Source organism: Dromiciops gliroides, chromosome 4 (assembly GCF_019393635.1).
Source record: "Dromiciops gliroides isolate mDroGli1 chromosome 4, mDroGli1.pri, whole genome shotgun sequence".
In the NCBI taxonomy this organism is placed as follows: Eukaryota; Metazoa; Chordata; class Mammalia; order Microbiotheria; family Microbiotheriidae; genus Dromiciops; species Dromiciops gliroides.
The window spans coordinates 157,298,051-157,311,882 of NC_057864.1; positions in this window are offsets into that span (position 1 = coordinate 157,298,051).

A 13,832-nucleotide genomic window follows, 5' to 3' on the forward strand; every position below is an offset into this window, starting at 1 on the left:
GGAGAGAACGAGGCAGCATATTTAAGAGAGATCACAAAGGTGAAATCAACAGGCCTTGGATATGGAAGATGAGAAGATGAGGAATTCAAGATGACTCCTAGGTACTGAGCCTGAGGGATGAGAGGATGTGTTTCCCTCTACAGTAATCAGGAAGGTAGGAGAGAAGAATGTTTTAGGGAGAAAAGATAATGCATTCAGTTTTAGACATATCACGTTTAAATGTCTACTGGATATCCAGTTTGTGATATCAGAAAGGCAGTTGGAGATGAAGATGAGAGGTCAGCAGGGAATTTGGGGTAAAGATGGCTACATTGGAGAATTATCAGCATAGAGACAGTAATTAAATCCATAGGAGCTGATGAGAGAGATCATCAAGTGAAGTAGTATAGAGGAAGAAGACAAGAGAGTCCAGGACAGAACTCTGAGTAACAGCCACACTTAGAGTAGAGGCTGTGATCTGGATAAAAATCCAGAAAAGGAGCCTGGAAAAGGTGTGATCATATAAGTAGGAGGAGAAAGTGGTGGCCTGAAAACTTAAAGAGAAAAGAGCATCAAGAAGAAAAGAGGGATTAACAGTGTCAAAGGCTACAGAGAGGTCAAGGAGAATGAGGATTGAGAGAAAGCCACTGGATCTGGAAATGTAAGAGATCATTAGTCATTTTGGAGAGAGCAGTTTCCCTGGAATGAGATGGGAAGCCAGATTGTAAGGGGTCAAGGAGAGAGTGAGAGGAGAGAAAGTGGAGGTGCCCAGTATAGGCCAGTATAGACGGCCTTTCCAAGTTTAGCCACAAAGGGCAAAAGAGACACAGAATGATGTCAGCTGTAATAGAAGGACCAAGTGAGGGTTCTTTGAGGATGAAGGAGACATGGAGGCTGTTGTTGATTTACTTTTGTGAAGGGATTTCCAAGCACCAAGGGACAAGTCAGCATCAAAGTCCATCCTGGAGTCTAACAGAGAACAAAACAGTGGAGAAAAGTCCACAAACTAAATATCTTGAAAGCATTCACTTCCAACTCCTCCATGCTTTAGGCTCTGAAAATGCAAATATCTTTAGTCACATAATAAACAATGAGAGCAGCTGATCAACTAAAGCTTCAACCAGGGGTGGAGGAGAAGTAGCCCTATATAAACATGAAATACAAAGTAAAATGTTAATAAGGGGGCATGTCTCCTTGAGAAGGACAAGTTGCTTATGAGTTTATGACCCACAAATTTTTTATACAATCACAATGTTAGGAGAGACCTCTGAGATCATCTGTTCCAAATAGCATCCAGGGAGGAATCCCCCAAAGTGGATCCAGACATCACTTAAAGCTGTCCCTTGAAAGAGAACTTGCTACCTCCTGGACTCACCAAATCCATTTTTAGACAACTATAGTGACTAGGGAGTCACTACCACTCAACAAGTCTTTTACTGGGCCACCTACCAGGTTCTCTGCAAAGCAGTGAAGAGAGAAAGAAAAAACAAACAAGCCACTGCTCTTAAAAGGGGAGTGGAGTTAAACATAGAAACAGAAAGAGATAAATGTAAAATCTTATGCTTGGATAAAAAAAAAAACAACTTCACAATTATAAAATGGGGGCAGAATGGATAGAGAGCAGTGGTTCTGTAAAAGATGGGGAGATTATAATAGACACCAAGCTCAGTATGAGTCAGCCCTTGATATAGCAGCCAAAATAGCTAAGGCCATCTTGGGTCTCAGTAAGAGAGTGTTAGTTTCCAGTAATAGGGCAGTTATATTCTCCCTTAGGGGCAGGGGGTGTCACAAGGGTCTGAGAGCACTGGACCTGGAGTCAGGAAGACCTAAATGCAAATCTAGCCTCAGACACTTGACAAGTAGCCTCATGACCCTGGACATGCCTCAGTTTCCTCAATTATAAAATGGGAATAATAATAGCACCCACTTTGCAGGGTTGTTGTGAGGATCAAACAAGATAATGTTTATAAAAGGCACTTAGCACAGTGCCTGGCACATAGGAGGCCCTCCATAAATGCTTATTCCCTCAAGGATACAGAAGAGGGCAACTAGGAGAGTACAGAGCCCTGAATCCATGTCATAGGAGGAGATGAGAATCATTAGAAAGAACTGGGCATATTTAGCCTAGAAAAGAGAGGACTCGGGTGGACACGACAGTTGTCTTCAAGTATATAAGTTTTCATGTCAAAAAGGGTATAGGGGGCAGCTGGGTGGCACAGTGGATAAAGCACCGGCCCTGGATTCAGGAGGACCTGAGTTCAAATCCGGCCTCAGACACTTGACACTTACTAGCTGTGTGACCCTGGGCAAGTCACTTAACCCCCATTGCCATGCCAAAAAAAAAAGTCTAAACTTGTTCCATTTGGCCCTAGGGACAAAACCTGGAAGAATGGGTAGAAGTTACAAAGAGGAAAATTTACTCTTGATTGCAGGAAAAACTTGCTAACAATGAGAGCTCTCCCAAAGATGGAATGGGCAGCCTCCAGAGGTGGTAGCCTCCCTCTCCTTGAAGACCTCCAAGCACAGACTAGATGGCCATCCGTTCAGTATGTTGTGTTGGGGAGACTATAGTTGATGGCTGTTGAGGGCCCTTCTAACCTTTCAGTTCTCTGATAGTCCTTCCCTGTGGTTTTACAGATGAGGAAACTGAAATAAAAGGAGGTTAATAGGTCATTCCAGTAGGTTAGAAGAGAGGTTTGAACCCAGGTCTTTGGATTCTGTGAGAACCATGATGCCACCCCCTGCTGAGAAAGACATTGTGAGAACCAGGGCCCTGCCCCCTAGCAAACATGTATGTGGCTTGGCTTGGTGTCTGGCTTGTGGTGGCAGAACTTCAAGTGTTCTCTTTGGAAGCATGGATAGCTAGGTGAAGGTAGCTTTCTCTCTCTCTCTCTCTCTCTCTCTCTCTCTCTCTCTCTCTCTTTCTCTCTCTCTTTCTCTCTTTGCTAACCTCTAACATACTTTAATAAATGCTTAAAAGCCTAAATTATTGCCGAATTTATCAGTAAACTTAGCTAGTTCTACCCCCCCCACACACACACACACACACTGGGGAGGGGAGCAGATAAGGTTAGATTTTTAAACATTACAATTCCAAAACTCATGCTCTTTCCATGTACTGCCTCATTTTACTGATGAGAACACAGAAGCTCAAAGAGGCAGTATGACTTACCCTAGGTCACACAGATAGTAAGAAGCAAAGCCAGAATTCAAACCCAGAGCCCATGACTCCAAGTCCTATGTTTTTTCTTCTATACCTTTGATAGAAGGACCGGAACTTAAGAAGACCTGTGTGTCAATTCACACAGTGCCCTCTTTCAACCATGAGGCAAAGGAAATAGAGATAAGATGCAAATTTTTATTTCAAAGTAAAATTATAATAAAATTTTTCTGTCAATTGACATACCTGGTCCTTCTCATGTTAAAACTCTAAAAGACAACTAACTGCCCCTGTCCCACCAAGTCTTCTTCAGGGAAAACATTCCAAGTTCCTTTAAATGGTCATCATATAATATGGTCTCCAATCCTTTCACCATACAACTGGGTGTCCCACCCCCTGCTTCTTCTTACAGGCCTACAGTGAAGAGGAAGATCCCTGAGAAAAGAGGTCAGTGTATCTAATGGACCTAAAGGTGAAGAGTTGAGGTTTTCCAAGCAGCTAGTAATACAACAGAGCATTTGGCCTGGAGTTAGGAACCCCTGAAGTCAAATCCAGCCTCAGATACTTCCTAGCTGTGTCACCCTAGTCAAGTCACCTAACCTCTGCCTGCCTCGGTTTCTACAATTGTAAAATAAAGATAATAACAGCACCTACCTTGGAGCAAGGTTGTTATGAGGATCAAATGGGATAATATTTATAAAAAGCACTTAGCACAGTGCTCACCACATAGTTGTTTGTCCTTCATTCTTGAAGAGGAACACTGATATCAGGAGGGTGATATCTTGACTTTCAAGTGAATTGGATTTAAGTGAGACAGAGCTGTGCAGCCATCAGCCTTACTCTCTCCTCCAGAGTCATCTGAGTCTGATGGCAAGATATAGGTCAGGATGACTGGGGATGACCCCAGGTGCAGTGGGAGATTTTGGCCTTTTTAAGCTAAGGTCTTTCCCAGGTCTCCATTAGAGGCAACACCCATTCCTTGATTTAAGTCTAGGTAAGAATGGACACAAAAGATGGCCTACTTTTCCAAAGGAAGGAAGGAACTGGGTGGGGAAGACCCTCAGGGTTTCTGGCTAGAACAGAAGTAATTGCTATTTACACTCACTCTGAGCCATCAGAACCCAACAATAACCAAGTGAAGCCTGGGCTGGGACCTATTACTGGCCAATCACTGAGAGCCAGAGGAATTTGGGTTTAAAGCATGGTCAAGTAGTTCCATTTGATTCCCAATGGGCTTTATTAAAGCCTGCTTTTCCAGTGCTCTCTTTCAAGAAATCATAAATGAAACTACATGAGACAAAAGAGTTAATTGTCCCAATTTTTTTAAATGATAGAATAAATAAATAGGGAAGAGAAAACTAAGTAAACACTATAAATGCTTATTCTCTTCCCCCTTCCCTCTCCTCACTCAGGGGCAATCATAGACCACGCAGGGCCCCAGAGGAACCAAAGGAGCCTAGAAAGTCCATCATGCTATTTCCTCACTTCTGCTCAGGCTCCATCTTTATCAAATCCCTGGTTCTCCAAATATTCTCTTTATCCAACTATGGACCATTTCTTTGCCTACTGCTCTCTCAAAAATGGGAAAAGGACATACATTAAAGATCTGCTCCTGAACCAGGAGCTATCCTCTCTGAATGTGTGGTCACAGTGCTACTATTGTCCAGTCAATCTTTTTTCCTCCATTTAAAATTATCTAATAGTGTTTTATTGAGCAGAATAATTTGGCCACTTTCTCCACTAATGGGAAACAGTTACAGGAAGCTGAGGCCAGCAAACCACCTGTTCCTCTCCATAGGATTATAATAGACCATCTAAAACAGGGCTTCTTAAACTTTTTCTGCTTGAGGCTCCCTTTTGCTCGAGAAATTTTTACACAACACTGGGTATAAAGGTATAGGTATACATAACTTTTTTTTTTTTTTAGTGAGGCAATTGGGGCCAAGTGACTTGCCCAGGGTCACAGAGCTAGTGTCAAGTGTCTCAGGCCAGATTTGAACTCAGGTACTCCTGACTCCAGGGCCGGTACTCTATCCACTGTGCCACCTAGCTGCCCCTACATAACCTTTTACTGTTGCCAAATTTTTCATGCCCCACCCCCAACTTCAGTTCTGTGATTCCATAAGGGGTTGCAAACCATTGTTTAAGAAGGATACAATACAATAATAATATTCCAACACAATCTTATACTGCAACTTCTTCAGCCATTTCCTAATTAATGGACATTCATCCCCTGAATTTCCTATTCATTGTCACCACAAAAAGAACTGCTAGAAATATTTTTGTTCATATAGGTCCTTTTCCTTTTTTGATCTCTTTGGGATTCAGATCTAGTAGTGCTATTGCTGGATCTAACAGTATGCATAGTTTTGTAGCCCTTTGGGCATAGTTTTAAATTGTTCTCCAGAATAGTTGGACCAGTTCACAACTCAACCAACAGTGCATTTATGTAACTATTTTCCCACATTTCCTCATTTCTGATAGGTTCAAGGTGGTTCCTCACAGTTCTTTTAATTTACATTTCTCTAATCAGTAATGATTTAGAGCATTTTTATATGACTATACGTAGTTTTTATTTCTTTGTCTGAAAACTGCCTATTCATATCAATTAACCATGTGTCATCTGGTGAATGGCTCTTATTCTTATAAATTTGACTGAATTCCCTACATGGTTGAGGCATGATGGGCCCCTTCATGGCACCCTAGTGTCATGGGGGAATTAGGTGGTGGGGGTCCTTAGGTATTCCTCTTTAAAGAATTACACACTCGGGGGTGGCTAGGTAGCACAGTGGATAAAGCACCAGCCCTGGATTCAGGAGTACCTGAGTTAAAATCCGGCCTCAGACACTTGACACTTACTAGCTGTGTGACCCTGGGCAAGTCACTTAACCCCCATTGCCCTGGAAAAAATAAAAGCATTACACACTCTTACACACAGTTCAATTAGAACAAAATAGTCATTTATTTAGGTGCTAGAGAAAGGGACCAAGAGGGAAATCAAAGACTTCTCCTCAAGGGAAGATGGTTCAGAGACATGATTTCCTGAGATACCTATCTCCTCAGACAGAATAAAGGCAAAAGCTTTTATAGAAGATGGATGGTGGGGGGACAGATGGGGTGACCACCTGACTATGGAAAGTTCTCTTTGGGAGTGGCATGGGGGAGAGTCAGGGAGGTATTCCTGACCTCAGGAGTTATCTCTGTCTCCTAGCTCAGGTAGTAGTCACTCCTAAATGACTTTCTTGCTATAGAATTTAATCTTCCCCTACTTAGGTGTGTCTGTCCTGATAGCTAGTTGGTCCAACCCCCATGTCACTAGGAAAATCTTCCTTAACTATGATATCATGAGAACATAGGGGGATTTCTTTAACTTAACTTTTATTGATAGATTTTGTTTTTTTATTACCTTCATTTAAGAGAAAAATTCCCTACCCTTAGAGAGAGAGAGAGAGAGAAAGAAAGATAGCAAACCATCTCTTATAACAAAGAATTAAGAAGGGGGAGGGAACCAATTCAATAAAATTAAACCAACACACATAACCTGAGTCCAACTGTCTATGCAGCATTCCTTGTCTATTGTCCTGAACCTTCACAAAGAGACAGAGGTACATATTATCATTTATATTGGGCAGCTAGGTGACATAGTGAATAGAAAGCTACACCTGGAGTCAGGAAGACCTGAATTCAAATCTGCTCTCAGACACTGTGTGACCACAGGCAAGTCACTTAACCTCTGTCTGCCTCAATTTCCTCAATTGTAAAATGGGGATCAGATGGAATATTTGCAAAGTGCTTAGCACAGTGTGAGGGCACATAGTAGAGGTACTATCTAAATCTTAGCTATTATACTAGGGGTTGGGGAGGGGGGGGACAACAAGCTTGATCACTATAATTGCCCAGTTCAATTTCATTTGTTTGTTTCTTCCTTTTATCTTGATATAGTCCTAGCATATAGTATTTTCCTGGTTCTGCTAACCTCACTCTGGTTCAGTTCATGCAAGTCTTCTCATGCTTCTCTGAATTTTTCACATTTGTTTCTTACAGCACAGTAATATTCCATTACCTCTATGTGCCACAGCTTGTTTAGCCATTCCCCTAGTAGATTGGCACCCACTTTGTTTTTCAGTAAGGATCATTGAATTTAAAGTTAGAGTAACTCATTTCAAATCCTTGCCCTGCCATTTACTGGCCAACCTATGTGCCCCTGGGCAAGTCCCTCTATCTCTCTGAATCTCTGCTTCCTTCTCTTTAAAATGAGGAGATTAGACTAGATGGAGGACCCCTTAGGTCCCTTTCTGCAATTTTCTCCATTTGAAAATTGTTTCTGAATTTCTGATCCTAGTAAGACTTTCTGATTTCTACAGCATAAAAGGAAAAACTCTTTGCCCTGGTATTTGAAGCACTCTGCATGTGGCTCCAGCCATCCTTCCCAGACTTATCACAGAATCACTGAAGCACACTCTCTCAGAATGTCATTGAGGGCAACCAGTTCAGAGAATGCCCTGTTTCATGTCTCTGACAAGAAGTCAAGTAGTCACTTCTTGAGGATCTGCAGGAGGGAGACAGCTGCAGAAAAGCCCATAGCCATTATACTTTGGGGTTCCCTTAAGCACTAGGAAATTTTTCTTTTATCCAATCTAAATCCAATTCTCTGCACCCTACAATAGCTCCTATTTCTGCTCTCCTAGGGCCAATATTTGAAGAGGGTTCTCAGTTTATTACTCCCCAAGTCTTCTCTGCTCCAGGTCAGACATCCCCTAATTCCTTTCACTTATAGTCTTATGGCATGTGCAGTAGTCCTACCTGGGTTTGCCTTTGAAGAGAGATCTCAATCCTACCTAACTATTCCAAGCTGAGAGGCCTATAACAGCCAGGAAAAGAGCATTAGGGAGCCTAGAAATTTCTTTTTTATGTCTAGACAACATTTTCCAACTGCCCCCAAAGTGCACTATGTCCAGGTGATGGAAATATGTCACAATTCTTCTTCCAGGGAGTCTTCCTAGACTGACTGAAACCTGGGCTACATATTCCCAGCTCTGTTCATTCTGGTACTGATGCTGAGAGCAGGTAGGGAATTTTCAGGCCATATCCACTTTGATGTTTTATTGTTCTCTGACTAGAATTTCTCTAGGCACTGCTATTACAGTAAGCTCAGAGCTAAGGACAAGAAGCAGCTAAAGATCTGTGAGTAGTGACTAACTCTCAGTTTAAAATCAGTGATAACACAAGCCCAAAGCACAAATGGATAGAAACCAGGAATTAAAGGAGTGGATTGCCTCATTTGCACTCACTTTTGGACCTACTGAGATCTGTTCCACCTGAGTGTGTATGTGTCCTTCCCTCTCTCTATTTGGTTCCCCCCACCACTTCCCATCCCCACCCCCCACGACAGGTATTTTTTTTTAATTAATCAGTCAATCCCATCAAGCAAATTTTTGAAAAATGAAAAACAAATTCCTCAATACATATTTACATAGTTTTTTGTTTTCCTTTGTGAGGTCATTTCTGGTTTGTTTTAATTTCTTTTTCTGATACCTGGTTATTTAATAGTGTAATTCCTTTTTTTTTTTGTTAAGCTGAATATTTTATGTTTTTATGTATTCATCTATTTCCTTCATCAGTCACGTTAGTAGATAACTGGGTAAAATAATTTCTGATAATTTCTTTATTTCCTCTTCAATTGTTTTAAGTTCTCCTTTTTTATTTGTGTTCAGGACAGTTAATCAGGTTGGCTATTTGTCTGTCCTTCCCCTCTCTCTCTCTGAGTGTGATGCCAAGGTCAAACTGTCAGAGTGTAAGTTCATAAATAACCACACTTCCCCTCTGATTCTGGGAAATAGATAATGTTCTAGGATGACTCTTCTCTCTTCCCATGAAGAATAGTACTGTTGGATCAGAAGAGACTGACCATAGAATTGTTTGGGGGTCTTTTTGTTTGTTTGTTTGTGTGTGTGTGTGTGTGTGTGTGTTTTTGGGGGGAATAAGGGTGAAGTGACTTGCCCAAGGTCACACAGCTAGTGTCAAGTGTCTCAGGCCAAATTCGAACTCAGGTCCTCCTGAACCCAGGGCCAGTCCTTTATCTACTGCACCACCTAGCTGCCCCCAACCATAGAATTGTCAGCTGGAAGGGCCCTTTTGAGTTTGTAACGAGAAGAGATAGTGAATTTCAAAGGTTGCTATCAAGAGAAGTAGGTAGGGGCAGCTAGGTGGCACAGTGCATAAAGCACCTGGCCCTGGATTCAGGAGGACCTGAGTTCAAATCCAGCCCCAGATACTTGACGCTTACTAGCTGTGTGACCCTGGGCAAGCCACTTAACCCTCATTGCCTGGCCAAAACAAAAAAAAAAGGAGTAGGTAAAACTGAAGAAAAACATGACACATTTTTATGAATTGTTGGGAATAGTTCAACAGTCTGTGTTGAAAACAACTAATTTTGTTTCCAGAACATCCATCTATATGTGTGCTACAGAAATCAAGAAAGAGGCTACTTCAGATTGAGAAGATTTAAGAGAAGGAAATGTATCAATATCCTGATGATAGGTGGGAAAATGACTTGGTGTAAGCAGGCAGTAAGGGTTCACTAGAATTTTGGGTGGAAAAATCACCAGTTCAGTACAAAGGAATAGCAAAGATATCTTTTGTTATAAATGGGGAAAGGATATATGCAACTCAAAAACAAAAAAAAGGCAATAAATACAGTTTACACATGTGAAAACCTGGATTCCAAAACACTGACTTTGGGAAATGGAAATGGGGCTAGCTATGGAGGTTGCACTAAACCCCAAACCCAGTAAAAATGACCGAGTCTTCAACCATCACCACTAATCAGTAAAGGAACACTACCATCAAGAGCCCATCTGAAAGGAAGAATTAGCATCTGTTGTTAATTGCGAACTACCTGTTCCTAATTATGCTAAATACAATCAAAAGGAGATTTTGGTTTTAAAAAGCTCATATTCATGGAACCAGTGGAGAAAATTAAGAGACCAACTTTGTTTCCAAGAAGTAAAATAAGATTACAAGATTATGCAGAAAAACTTTGTTCTTCATAAAATGTTGGGGGAAAAAAATAAGAACCAAAGATTCTTAACTATGAGATATCTAAATTGAAGAAAAAATTGGGAAGTTGTGTGCATAAAATTCCTAATATAAGTAACTGTCCCGAAGCCCACTGATATGGGACTCTCTACTTGCTGGTTGAGATGAAGTCTCTACCCTGGATGAGAGGCAGGGCAGAGCTGACAGATGACAAGAGAACTTCAGTCTTCGTTAGTCCCCTTTCGAGACTCATCAGGCCCAGTCCTCTGTGGTTCCTCATCAAGTTTCAAGTCTTGTTCAGGAGAGTTGCTTTGGATGTCTGACCCCTGGCTTCCAGCTCTGAGAGAGAAGACAGAAGAGGCCAACCCCACTTCAGGTTGCTGAAGGTGAAGACTATGGGAAGACCTGAGAGGAATGGGCAGTGTTCATCATGTCCCTGTTCCCAGCTTGCCACTCTAGAGACTTCAGGGAGTTTCCCCTTGAATGAAATCCAGGTCACTCTCTCGTGGTTGACTTGCATCATTTCATTCTCCAAGGAAAATGAGCTGGCATATTCTCCTATGTACACTTTCTCTGGTTTCTGTTTTGCTATGATTTTGATAAATGAGTTTCTTTGCTGATCATATGGGTTCACTGTGGAACTGGTATTTGGTGGTAAAGGGGTCAACCCTTAGGTATAGAACTTGGGGTCCCCCTTTTCCCCATTAATGACAGAGTGATCAAAAATTGATGGAACTCAATCATAGACCCTAACTAATAATATTTAAAGGAACAGAAGGATATCATTCTAGCCTGGTACCCCTTTTCTCTGAGAATAGAATGACCTTAGCCCCAACTTCCTGCTCCCCATCCCCAGCAGGAATGAAAGTCTCCCTTGGACAGGGGTTGTGGGACACTAGATTAGAGATGTCTATTCCACCTCTGTTCAAGCCATACAGTGGCAAACCCTTACAGCATATGAGCATCTCTCCATGTAGGACTCCTTTCACTTCTGCTACATGAATCTAACTAGGAATCCAAGAGATACATCGGAAGAAGCTGTCACATTAAAACAGAAATCTAAAGCTTTTCAAAGGCAGCATGTTGTGAAATCAATAAAGAGGACTAAGAATAAAGATGTTGCCGGTAGGGGGAGGGGAGGAGGGCAAGGAGAGCTGTGTCTAGAAATGAAGAAGACTCTAGTTCAAATGAGGTTTTCTTTGAATGTTGGTGCCTGCTAGAAGTTCAGTTTGTTTTACCATCTGCGTTTAAATCATAGGTAAAGGCAAAGAGAAATAAAAATTCTGTGAGGACTATGCCCCCAAATAAAACCCTTTTTTACCCTAATGTTATGTTTAAGCTCCAAAAGTGTCACTGTCACTATTGTGAGTGCCTGGTTTGTGTAAATGAAAATGAATTGGTGGAGGCTCAAGAGCAAAGGATGTGAGTAGCATCATTGTATTTCCCCTCCACAATGTTTCCCCTAGGATTAGGGTAGAATTTTCATGTAACTGCATGATGGTGGTCCTTCTCTGGGAACCTAAACCTGCCAATGTGGAAAAAGATTGGAGTAAGTGAGGCAGTCCAGAGAGTAAGTAGGTGATAAGTGTAAGGCACTACAGAACAGAGGTAGCTACCTCATGTACCTGACCCAATCTATTACACCAATAAACATGGTGACTTTGACTCAAAAGGCATGAAATGTTCCCCACCAATGTAACTTACTTCTTTATGAAAAGGAAAAAAGGTCTAGTTCCTCACTTGTTATCTGGGGCTAAGACTGAGCATTAGTTTGACAGATTTTGGCTTCCTTTTCATCCAACCCCTCCTCATTTTACAGATGCAGAAACTGAGGCCAAAAGAAGTTAAGATACATGTCCAAGGTCACTGAGTCAGTAGCAGATTCAGGATTAAAACCTAACCTGGAGGGGGCAGCTAGGTGGCAAAGGGGATGAAGCACCAGCCCTGGATTCAGGAGGACCTGAATTCAAATCTGCCCTCAGAAACTTGATATGTGACCCTAGGCAAGTTCCTTAACCCTCATTGCACCCCACCCCCCCCAAAAAAAAACCCTAATCTGGATAGCTGGGTCTTATACCCAATTCTTTTGATGGCCTCATCAGGGAAAAAAAGCAAGGATCTTTTGACTACTCAACACACCTGACTGTGTTTGATACTTAGTTAGTATTTGTTGAATCAAATAGAAATAAATGGATTGAATTGAATTGAATTGAATCTAATCTCTGGGTTAACAACTGAGTTCTAAAAATATAACCTTAATCTGATCTCAATCATAAGACATTTTATCTCCTGATAAGTGAGATCTTAGAGTAATTAATTCTTGATTTTTTAAATAAATAAAAACTTCATATTTTGTTTATTAACCAAGCAGTTGTCAGAAAATTATTTGGATCTCTGTGTCCATACATCTGAGGCAACCAGATTAAAGACCTACTCTACCTACCAACTTCTAGCACTAGCTCTTACCTAGTTGCAGCTATCACAGCTGGTTTGTGAATTTCAAAAGCCTGATTCTGACTTGTCTCACACCCTCAGATGGCTTGATAAGTGGAAAGAAACTTTCAGAGGTGGCTTGGGAGCCAGGAAATTGATAAAAGGGCCTACCTACCCCCAGAACCTCCCACAGAGGAAGGGGAATGGACAAGAATATCTCCTACAGATCTCCTTGAGGCTGCTTAAGGGCCAGACCCACAAGACAAACGTGGGATGGGAACACCACATCCTCCTGTCCCTTTATATAGTTTAAAGCATGTGTGTGGCCCTTTCATACTCTGGGCCCCAGAAGATGTCATCTGAGATCCATCACCCAGTTTGACCTCGACCTTAGACTCAAAGACAGATGGGGGAGGAAAAGAAGTAGGAAAACCTCTCAGGCTAAAATGGAACATGGATACCACCCTGCTTTCACCAAAAGACACAGAGCCCTAGACACATGCACAGATAGAATACACTGTGAACAACCAACGCTGCCCTCCCTGCCTTCCCCCAGTGTCTGAATTCTTATTTCAGCACATGTCTGCCAAAGGTACCCCCCGCCCAAGTACTGGGGTTCAGAATAAGAATCTTGTTCTGCCCTCAGGTAAATGTTGGGAAGCCCAAGATATAACCTCATGACTTGGTCTCTTCTTTATGGCCTCTTGGCCCACCCCACCCACTCCCTCATCTCTCAGTATTCTATGGGACTCTCTCTATCCCATTTCTCCCTTGCCCCCACCTTAATCCACAATGTACCCCAGTCCCTTCTCATCTCTCCCAGTATCTCCCAACCCCCATCCCTCTCCACCAGTGTCCCTCAGCCTCTGCCACTCTGTTTGGCCCCCAAAGTCTCTGCTTTTTTTTTTTTGCTTTTCCCTTCTGCTTTGTGACCTCCTCTCCCCAACTTGGAAAAGCAATCCCTTTCCTTTTATCATCCCTGATGCCAAAAAAAGTTACCTTTCATTCTGAGTGGGATGGGAAGTACACCCACTGACCCCTGTAACAGACACTCGAGGAGAAAGGAGGCCAAAGCACTGATTTTTTTTTTTTTCGAAAGAAAGGTATACCACACTCACTGGGACAACCAGGAGGTTTGACACACCGAAATTAGGAAACCAAGCAGTTTTTATACTCTTTACAGACATCTAATTTGAACAAAATGCGGTAATTGGATTAATAC